The sequence below is a fragment of the Peromyscus maniculatus genome, chromosome 15, assembly GCF_049852395.1.
Source record: "Peromyscus maniculatus bairdii isolate BWxNUB_F1_BW_parent chromosome 15, HU_Pman_BW_mat_3.1, whole genome shotgun sequence".
Classification (NCBI taxonomy): Eukaryota; Metazoa; Chordata; class Mammalia; order Rodentia; family Cricetidae; genus Peromyscus; species Peromyscus maniculatus.
Genome location: NC_134866.1, coordinates 16,286,552 through 16,296,462, shown reverse-complemented (window position 1 = coordinate 16,296,462; position 9,911 = coordinate 16,286,552). Strand labels below are relative to the sequence as shown.

Genomic DNA, 9,911 nt, shown 5'->3' with positions numbered 1-9,911 from the left:
GTGAGTTCGAGGCCAGCCTGGGCTACCACGTGAGTTCCAGGAAAGGCGCAAAGCTACACAAGAGAAACCCTGTCTCGGAAAAAAAAAAAAAATCTCAGGTTCGCATTTTATTTCCCCTACTATATATCAGTCAAGTTATCTCCAAGGAGTTGTTAGGTTTCAGAAAATGATGCCAGGAAAACAGGACTTCTGATGGAGAGAGAAGCTTAGACTCAGTTAAGGGTCAAGGTTTTGTTTGCTGACCTGCCCTAACTCCTTTTCTTCCCCACAGAGGGAGTGGCTTTTAGAAAATTTCTTTTGTCTTCCTGACAGAATTACTAAAAGACAATTCCCTTCAGGCTTCATAGTGGTTTTTCTCTTCTTTCCTTTCTTTCTTTTTTTTTTTTTCTATGAATAATAGGTAAGATCAGAGTTAGGAAGGAAGATAGAAGCTTCCTAAAGATGCAGATATACTTTAATTGCACAGCACTCTTTCATTGCAATCCTATGCAGAGTCTATTCTAAGGCCCAGAGGATGATGGGTCAGCTCTGTTTAAATCCTCTGAGCCTATTGTGTTCTTCTGAAAGCACAACTGTCTCCTTGGCATTTTTGCCCCCCACTGTCCAAAGGGAAAATGAGATATACTTTTCATGTGGTACTATGGGAATACCACTCTGGTAGCTCTTTCTCGTGCTCTCAGCATTAACAAATCTCCTTGTCTTTATTCCTATTCAGTCTCTCAATTGTCTGTTGTTTCCAACAGTCTTTATTACGTAGGCCTAATGGAAATTCCCTGTCTTTCTTAAAGACCCAGCCTTTTTCATAGAAAGATGGCAATATACATTATACTCAGGTTACAGATTTCATTTCTCTCACCAGAAAAAGATATTTAGATTTTTCATTATAAAACTATAAGAATGACAGTGCATTGTAGTTTTTAGATAAGTATAGATTCAAACATATTTCTGTTTGTTTTCTCATTTTTAGTTTTAAGGTGTTTTTGTGTTGTTGTTTTTGTTTTTTTGTTTCCTTCTTTCTTTTTCTTTTTTTTTTTTTTTTTTTTTTTGACACAAGGTTTTACTAAGGTCTGCCTGGCCTGAAATGTTTTATTTAGATCAGACTGGCCTTGACCTTTCTATGAGAAAATGACAAGCATGCACCAGTATATCTGCCATTTGTTTTGTCATTTCCAGGTGTTTTCTTAAAATAGCGGAAATAGTAAACTTTATTTCTTACATATACTGCAATAATTTAACACTTATCCCATGAAGTGATTATAAAATTAAAAGCTAATAACAAAACAATATGAACACAGTGGCATTATACAAATTGTACTAGATGAAGATCATCATTATTTGTATGAGTTGGTTCACCCTAAGAATGATCACAATCCCCACCACCACCACTGAACTTATGAAGTACAAGCAATTAGACAGGAATTTTGCTTAGGCTTCATTAGAATTCTCAATATTGTATGGATATATAATTAGATCTGGAGTTTATAATATTTATTGTAGGTATTAATTTTTTTTATATGTTGATGCTGTCATTTTAAAGCTTATTTTTCTGGCCATTGAGAAAGTGATGTCTTAGCCAGTTTTAGTGGTGCATACCCTTAATACCAGCACTCAGGAGAGAGAAGCAGATCTCTGTGAGTTCTGGGACAGCCTGGTCAACATAATGATTTCCAGGACAGCCAGAGCTACATAGTGAGACACTGTCCCAAAAACAAAACAAAGAAAAAGAAAATGATGTCTATTATCTCATGCTTTTTTTTGCTATAAGTCAGTATTAGAAAAGAATTGCACAAGCTATTTTTACCAGCTGTCTTCCTAATCCAAGTACCTGGAGTGAACTCTGAAGGAACAATTTCATCCTGAAGGTTCTATGTAAGAATCTTCATTAGCTGCACTATGTGACTCTTTATGTGTTTGTGACATATATGTACATATAAATTCCTCCTTCTAATCTGTATGTCTACATTCATGGGTATTAAAGAACTGAACCAAAGCACTTTGCCTTCCACTCACTTTAGAGAGGCAGGTAATAGATGGTTGATAGATGGAAAGATGAAAGGTACTTAGGTGAAAGGTGATAGATATTTTATTACATTTTCACATATTCAATTTAAATTAATCTATAATGAGTTCTGCACTATATAGCTTAAAAGTTACTCTTCTCCCTTTTCTCATCTATCTTTTTTATTACTTATTTAAAATGTCATCTTGGAGGTTGAAGAGATGGCTGAGTAATTAAGAGTATATACTGCTCTTGGGGGATAAGTTTATTTTCTAGGACCTATTTTGGGAAGCTCATCATTGTCTGCAAATCAAGGTCCAGCGGCCTTTGTGGAGTTCTGCACTCATATGCCTATATCTAACCATATGTGTAATTCAAAAATTAAATTTAGTTCTGAGATATTGTTGTACTTTAAAATGTATGTTTATGTACTTAATAGTTTACAAACTATTTTTCTGTGTCTTAAGATTTATTCATTTTATTTACTGTTATATGTATGTGTGAGCATCCATATTTGCATATATTCATTCAAGTCTACCTTAGGAAATATCACAATTGAAGCACTGGCTTTGAAATCACAAGGAAAGAACAGTGTCTTGGAATGTATCTCTACAAATAGGGATATAGTAATTGTATAAGTGTGGTGTTAATAATTGATCAGTTTTACTGATCAATTAGCTACATAAATTTATTATCACTTGAGTTTTCAGAATCATAACTGAAATATCATGTGGTCAAAATATACCCAGTTACTCAAGTGGACTATTGAACACCCCATCAATTTCTACTCACAAAATTCTAGTTAATTATATATTCTACATCTTAACTTGTAGCGGGTAGCCATTCCAGCTTGGATCTGGAAGTTCCAACCCCCATTGAGACTCTGGCAACTGTCATGCCTACGAGGCGTGGCCAGGGGAGGCACCTGGAGACCCAAGATCTGGATGGTTCAGTGCTCTCTCTGTGCTGGGACCCTGAACGGTGAAGGTGGACCAAGCAGCGCTCCAGAGAACACCGCTGGATTGCGATATACCTTCCCCAGACCCTGCGACCTACCTATCCCTTAATTTGTGAGTTACGCCATTAAATAAATATCCTTTTAACTACGTGGAGTGGCCTTAATAATTTCACCAATATCTGGCGCTCAACGTGGGGCTCGAACCCACAACCCTGAGATTAAGAGTCTCATGCTCTACCGACTGAGCTAGCTGGGCTTTTCATGTGGCAAGGTATAGATTTATAGAAATGGGTTAATTTAAGATATAAGAACAGTTAACAAGAAGCCTTCCATGGCCATACAGTTTATAAGCAATATAAGCGTCTGAGTGATTATTTTATATTTGGATTGTGGGACTGCGGGGCTTGGTGGAACCTGGAGAGAAGCTCTCCAGCAACATTAACTGATATATTCCAAAGCCTATAAATGTTGGTTCTCAAATTTAGATATATTCACTAAAAGACTTAAAATAATTGAGAAGACAGAGAGTGGAGGAAAGCACATTTCATGTATAAGCCCTGAGTTTCTATCATGGTCTTTTGGGAAACCCATGTATTGTATAGATATCATTAGTGCCTACTTTTTATATCACATTTACTTTTTTGTAAAAGATTGTTTTTACAGACTAGGCCTATTGAAATAGAAAAATAATTTGAACAACAGTCAGAATCATTTCCCAGAATGTGAAAAATGAATATTCGCTGAATCTAGCTTAGAAAACAGAACATCAGTCCTTTTGAGACCATCTAGTAGATAATAGCCAAAAAAAAAAAAAAAAAAAAAAAAAAAAGATATGTAACAGAGAATCCAGAAATCCCACATCAGAGTTTCCTACATCACAATAGATCAGGGTCATATAGAAACCAATTGTCTTCTACACCACAGTGAAATATCTCAGGCATATCTCAGGTGGGAAGCCTTGAGATGTACAGTACAGTCTCATACAGAAAGCCTTTCCACTAACCTTCATTTTGGCTAAATAATATTGAGCCTAAAAATGACTGAAAAATAAACCCCAATCACATTTAATGTTAACTGATTTTTTCCCTATAATTTTGCATGCAGAAAAGAATCAAATTCCTTTTTATTTCTGCAAGAAAACATTTTGCTTGCTGCTCTAAACTATTTTTTCCATTTTCATTTAAATAGAGCATAGGCCATAAAAATGTTTCTGTTTGTGGACTTTTATTGTCATAACATAGTGTAACACAAGATTAATCCTGGTAAAAGGAAATGGTGTGGAAAGTATAGCAGTATACTTTGAGAAGTGAAGAAGCAAGAGTCCAAATAAATATCAGTTAGAATTTAGGCTGCTTGTTGGATCAAGAAAAATATGGTCACCTCTGAAAGAGAAACCCAAAAATGTGGAACAGACATCAGTTTGTTGCAAACAATCGAAGGAGTTTAAAAGTACACACTGGATTAAATGGTTTTAAGCTGATAACTTACGTGATTAATATGGAATGACACTAATAGGTCTTTTTTCTGTAATTCCGTTTGTTCCTTGACAATTTCATATACATATGTTATGTATCCAGTATGTTTGCATTCAATTCTACCCTCTCTACTGTGGTGGTAATCTAATTGTATTGAAATATTATTTTGATTTGTACTGAAATATTAATTTGATTGTATGTTAATAAATAAAGTTGTCTGGGGGTCAGAGCTATTAGAGCCATAGCAAGAGTGTGGCGGTGGTGGCACACGCCTTTAATCCCATAGATATCTGTGTGTTCAGGGTCAGAGCTATTAGAGCCATAGCAAGAGTGTGGCGGTGGCGGCACATGCCTTTAATCCCATAAGATCTCTGTGTGTTCAGGGATACAGCCAGCATTGGAGACATATGCCTTTAAGACCTAGGGGGCTGTACATTCAGACAGTGACGAGGCAGTCATGTGTTTGGGTTTACAACCAATGAGAAGGCAGAACAACATACTTTAAAAATACGAACCGACAGGAAGGAGGTCTCTTTTCGCGAAGCTGGGACAGCAGGAGGAAGGGTGAGATTTTAGCTCTGAGCTCTGACCTCTCGGCTTTCTCTTTTACATTGTTTCTGTGTTTCTTATTTAATAAGACGGTTGGTTACATCTACATCTGGCGCCCAACGTGACAAGAATCCATTAAAAACTGCTTGGCTTGGCGGCAGGTCCGCTTTCCCGCAAGGGCGGCAGGCGGCCCGCAGCGGCGGCGGCGGCGGCACACGGCGGCCGGCGGCGATCGGCTTCTTAGTCCGAGCTGCTGGCGTCCTAGTCCGGGTAGCAACTTCTAGCCCGGGCCTAGGTCTGTGAGCAGCTTGCCTAAAGCCGGTGCTACAAACAACTCAGACCTGCCCTGCCGAACAGGGCCCTGCCTGTAAAGCCAACGCACGTGGTCGGAGCTTAAGGAAGCCAGACCCAAGCCTTGACTCGGCACAAGAGGGAACACGTGGCTGCATTTAAGCTTTAGCCGGCTACGCTTTCTTGTGCGTTCTCTCTTTCCTCTCTCTCTCTCTCTCTCTCTCTCTCTCTCTCTCTCTCTCTCTCTCTCTCTCTGGATTTACACCTGGGACACTAGGTGGCTGCTTTGAAAATCCCCTCGGATTTCTACTGTTCTATGCAGATTTGGTAAGTCATAATATATCAGATATTTTAAAGGAAACTATCTAAAAGAGAATTTTTTTCCACATTAAAAAACAAATGGGTTTTATGTGTACATTGGAAGAAAATTGGTTTTTGTTCGAAATTTTAGGCAGTCTGGCAATGGAACAACTATATAATATTAGTATTGGTGGAATTATGCACCTCATCACTATAATAATCCACATTTTAATATTTAAAAAGATAGTCAATTTAAGTGCCAGGATAACAGCGTTAGAAGAACTTGTTAAACCTGTAAAAATTCAGACAGAAGAAATTAACAGTGAAGTTGTTTCAAGTCGGGATCATAAGGTTGCAGAAAGAAAGCCTGTTTTCACACAGTCACCCTTAATTTATCCTGTAACAGTACAGCAGATGCCTGATCAAATGGCTACACAAAATACTTGGGCTCCAATTGAAATGTTGGATTTAAAAAGGTTTAAGGAGGCAATAGTATCTTATGGCATGCATTCCCCATATGTAAAGCAAATGTTAAACACTTGGTCAACATATAATAGGATAGTACCACAGGACTGGCGGGACCTCGCACAAGGTGTTCTGGAACCCAGCCAGAGACTTCAATTTCTGACTTGGTTTAAGGAGGAGGCTAAAAACATAGAAAAACAATGGAGGGATAAAGGAGTACAAGTTTGCCAGGATCAGCTTATGGGCGAAGGCCAATATGCTTCAGCACAAGCACAATGTTTATATGATGTCCAAACCCTAATTTTATGTCGAACGGCAGCCTTGAATGCATGGGACAAAGTTGAGGAACCAGGAAAAAAATCTGAGTCATTTACAAAGGTGAAGCAAGGCCCAAAAGAGTCTTTTACAGATTTTTTACAAAGACTGGCTTCAGCAGTAAAGAGAACGGTCTCGGATTCAGAAGCTGGTAAGGCAATAATTGAATCTTTGGCCTTTGAGAATGCGAATGCAGCATGCAAAAGAATAATCAGGCCATTAAGGGCAAGATCTGCACCTATGGAAGATTGGATTAGAGAAACAATTAATGTTGAAGCTGATGAGCATGATGATACATGGGTAGGAGAAGTAATTTCAAAAGGTTTGAGGAGTGTTAGATGTTTTGGATGTGGAAAGCAAGGACATTTGAAAAGGGACTGTAGACAGGTCATTTCCAGAAACAATGTTTCTTCAAGGAACAATGGCAACAGAATGCCCCTTCCTTCTGGAGTGTGCAGAAGGTGTGGTAAGGGAAAACACTGGACCAACGAATGTAGATCAACAAAGGACAGACAGGGTAATCCTTTGCCTCAGTCTTCGGGAAACTCCCAGAGGGGCCTCAGGCAGGCCCCCAGTGCAAATCCAGTTCAAACCTTTCCGGCAGCCATAGAGGAAATGCCTGCTCTGGAGAGCGATTAAATAACCAAATGCCTATTGGAATAAATCATGCTGGTCAGAATGATGAAACAGAGAGAATAGAAAATTCAGGAGAAAACATAAAGAAAATTTTTTGGCAAACTTCTATTAATGAACAAAGACCAAAATTAACGATAAAAATAAATGGTGTTTTGTTGTCTGGTCTGGTAGACACAGGTGCCATAATTGCACCAGAATTTTGGCATCCAACTTGGCCTCTTCAGGAGGTAAACGTTCAACTGTTAGGAATTGGGACATTATCTCAGGTGAAACAGAGTGCAAGATGGCTGGAATGTATAGGTCCAGAAGGACAGAGAGGAAAATTAAAACCATATGTGGCTAACATAACTATGAACCTGTGGGGTCGAGACTTGTTGCAACAATGGAATACTCAGATTAACATCCCTCCAATCTCAGAAACAAATCATAAACTAGCACATGTTACTGAGAGAAATATTAGAAGATATTGTTCTAATGAGTGGTCACCAGCCATCCATATTATACAAGAACAGGGCACAATAACTGATGATCTTCCAAAGACACCAACAGCTCTACCTTTAAAATGGTTAACAGACAAGCCTGTATGGGTCCAGCAATGGCCTTTAACAACAGAGAAACTCCAGGCTTTAGAAGAGCTGGTAGAAGAACAGTTAAATGCTCAGCATATTGAAGAATCAACCAGCCCTTGGAATTCTCCTGTATTTGTTATTAAAAAGAAATCTGGTAAATGGAGAATGGTAACAGACCTTAGGGCAATTAACAAAGTAATTCAGCCAATGGGTTCTCTACAATCTGGGATGCCTTTGCCTACTCTGTTACCAAAAGGATGGCCTCTCATAGTTATTGATTTAAAAGACTGTTTCTTTTCAATACCCTTACAAGAAAAAGACAGAGAAAGATTTGCTTTTACAGTGCCTACTTATAATAATTCTCAACCGGTTAAAAGATTTCAATGGAGGGTCCTCCCACAGGGAATGTTGAATAGCCCAACTCTGTGCCAATATTTTGTACAACAGCCATTGGAAGTGATACGTAAAAAATTTCCTAAATCTATAATTTATCATTATATGGACGATATTTTACTAGCTGACTCAAATGCAGATACTTTAGAAATAATGTTTGAAGAAGTAAAGAAAATTTTGCCTCGCTGGGGATTACAAATTGCTCCTGAAAAGATACAAAGAGGAGATTCTATTAATTATTTAGGATATAAAATAGAGCTACAAAAAATTAGACCCCAAAAGGTGCAAATTCGGAGAGATAGACTACAGACTCTTAATGACTTTCAAAGATTATTTGGAGATATTTCTCATCTACGAACTATTGTTGGGGTAAAAAATGATGAACTGACTAATTTGTTCAAAACCTTAGAAGGTGACAAGGACTTAAATAGTCCAAGAGAATTATCACCTGAAGCTGAGAAAGAATTAGCCTTGGTAGAAAAGAAAGTGCATGAAGGACACGTGAATCGTATTGATCCAAAGCTGGATTGCATTTTGGTTATCTTACCTTCTAGGCGTTCTCCTACTGGAATATTAATGCAGAGGGAAGATATTATATTGGAATGGATATTTTTACCAAATAAACCAAATAAAAAATTAAAAACTTATGTGGAAAAAATCTCTGACTTGATTTACAAAGGAAAATTGAGACTTCGTCAATTAGCAGGCATAGACCCAGCAGAAATTGTCGTACCATTAACTAAGGAGGACATTGAAAAATTATGGACAGAAAGTGAACCTTGGCAAAGAGCTTGCAGTAATTTTTTGGGAGAAATTAACAGCAAATATCCCAAAAGCAATAGAATTGATCTTATAAAGAGAGCTGAATGGATCTTGCCTCGAATTGTACGGCAAAAACCCATATCTGGAGTTCGTACATTTTATACAGATGCCAACAAAGAAGGAAAGGCAGGTTACAAATCAGAAAATTTAAGTAAAGTGGTTCAAAGTCCGTATAATTCAGTGCAAAAATCAGAATTGTATGCTATTCTGTTGGTATTAATGGATTTTTCAGAACCTCTCAACATAGTAACTGACTCTCAGTATGCTGAAAGAGTGGTGTTACATATTGAGACTGCAGAATTTATCCCTGATGCTTCAGAATTAACTTCACTATTTATTCAATTACAAGATACAATCAGGAAAAGGAATCATCCTTTATATATAACTCACATTCGATCCCATACTGGTCTGCCAGGCCCTCTAGCACAAGGCAATGAAGAGATTGATAAATTATTGATAGGAAATGTGCTGGAGGCCTCAGAATTTCATAAAAAACATCACGTTAATAGTAAAGGTTTAAAAAAGGATTTTTCCATAACCTGGCAACAAGCCAAAGAAATAATAAAGAAATGTCCTACTTGTTCCTTCTACAATCAGACGCCATTACCAGCAGGATGTAACCCAAAGGGTACTCAGAGAAATGAAATCTGGCAGATGGACGTGTTTCACTTTGCAGAATTTGGAAAATTGAAATATGTACACCACACTATCGATACTAATTCAGGATTTCAATGGGCAACTGCTTTGAGTTCTGAAAAAGCTGATTCTGTAATCACTCATTTGCTAGAAGTTATGGCCATCATGGGTATACCTGCACAAATCAAAACTGACAATGCTCCATCATATGTCTCTGTTAAAATGAAACAGTTTTTTGCTTATTACAATATAAAGCATATTACAGGCATACCACATAATCCTACAGGTCAAGCAGTTATAGAAAGATCAAACAGAACTCTAAAGGATATGCTAAATAAACAGAAATGGGTAACAAAAACCCCCAGAAATAGACTGCATAATGCTCTTCTAACTTTGAATTTTCTGAATGCCAATGAGAAAGGAACAACAGCTGCAGAGAGACATTGGATAATAGAAAAAACTACAGAATTAAATCAGCCTATATACTTTAAGGATGTGCTGAC

At 37.6% G+C, this 9,911-nt stretch overlaps 1 non-coding gene across 1 annotated transcript; it reads right to left on the bottom strand.

The window, feature by feature from the left end:
* Window positions 1-3,140: 3,140 nt before the first annotated feature.
* On the bottom strand, window positions 3,141-3,213 carry Trnak-cuu (transfer RNA lysine (anticodon CUU)). The gene has a single exon. It is a non-coding gene; the product is annotated as a tRNA-Lys (tRNA).
* Between the last annotated feature and the right edge of the window lie 6,698 nt (window positions 3,214-9,911).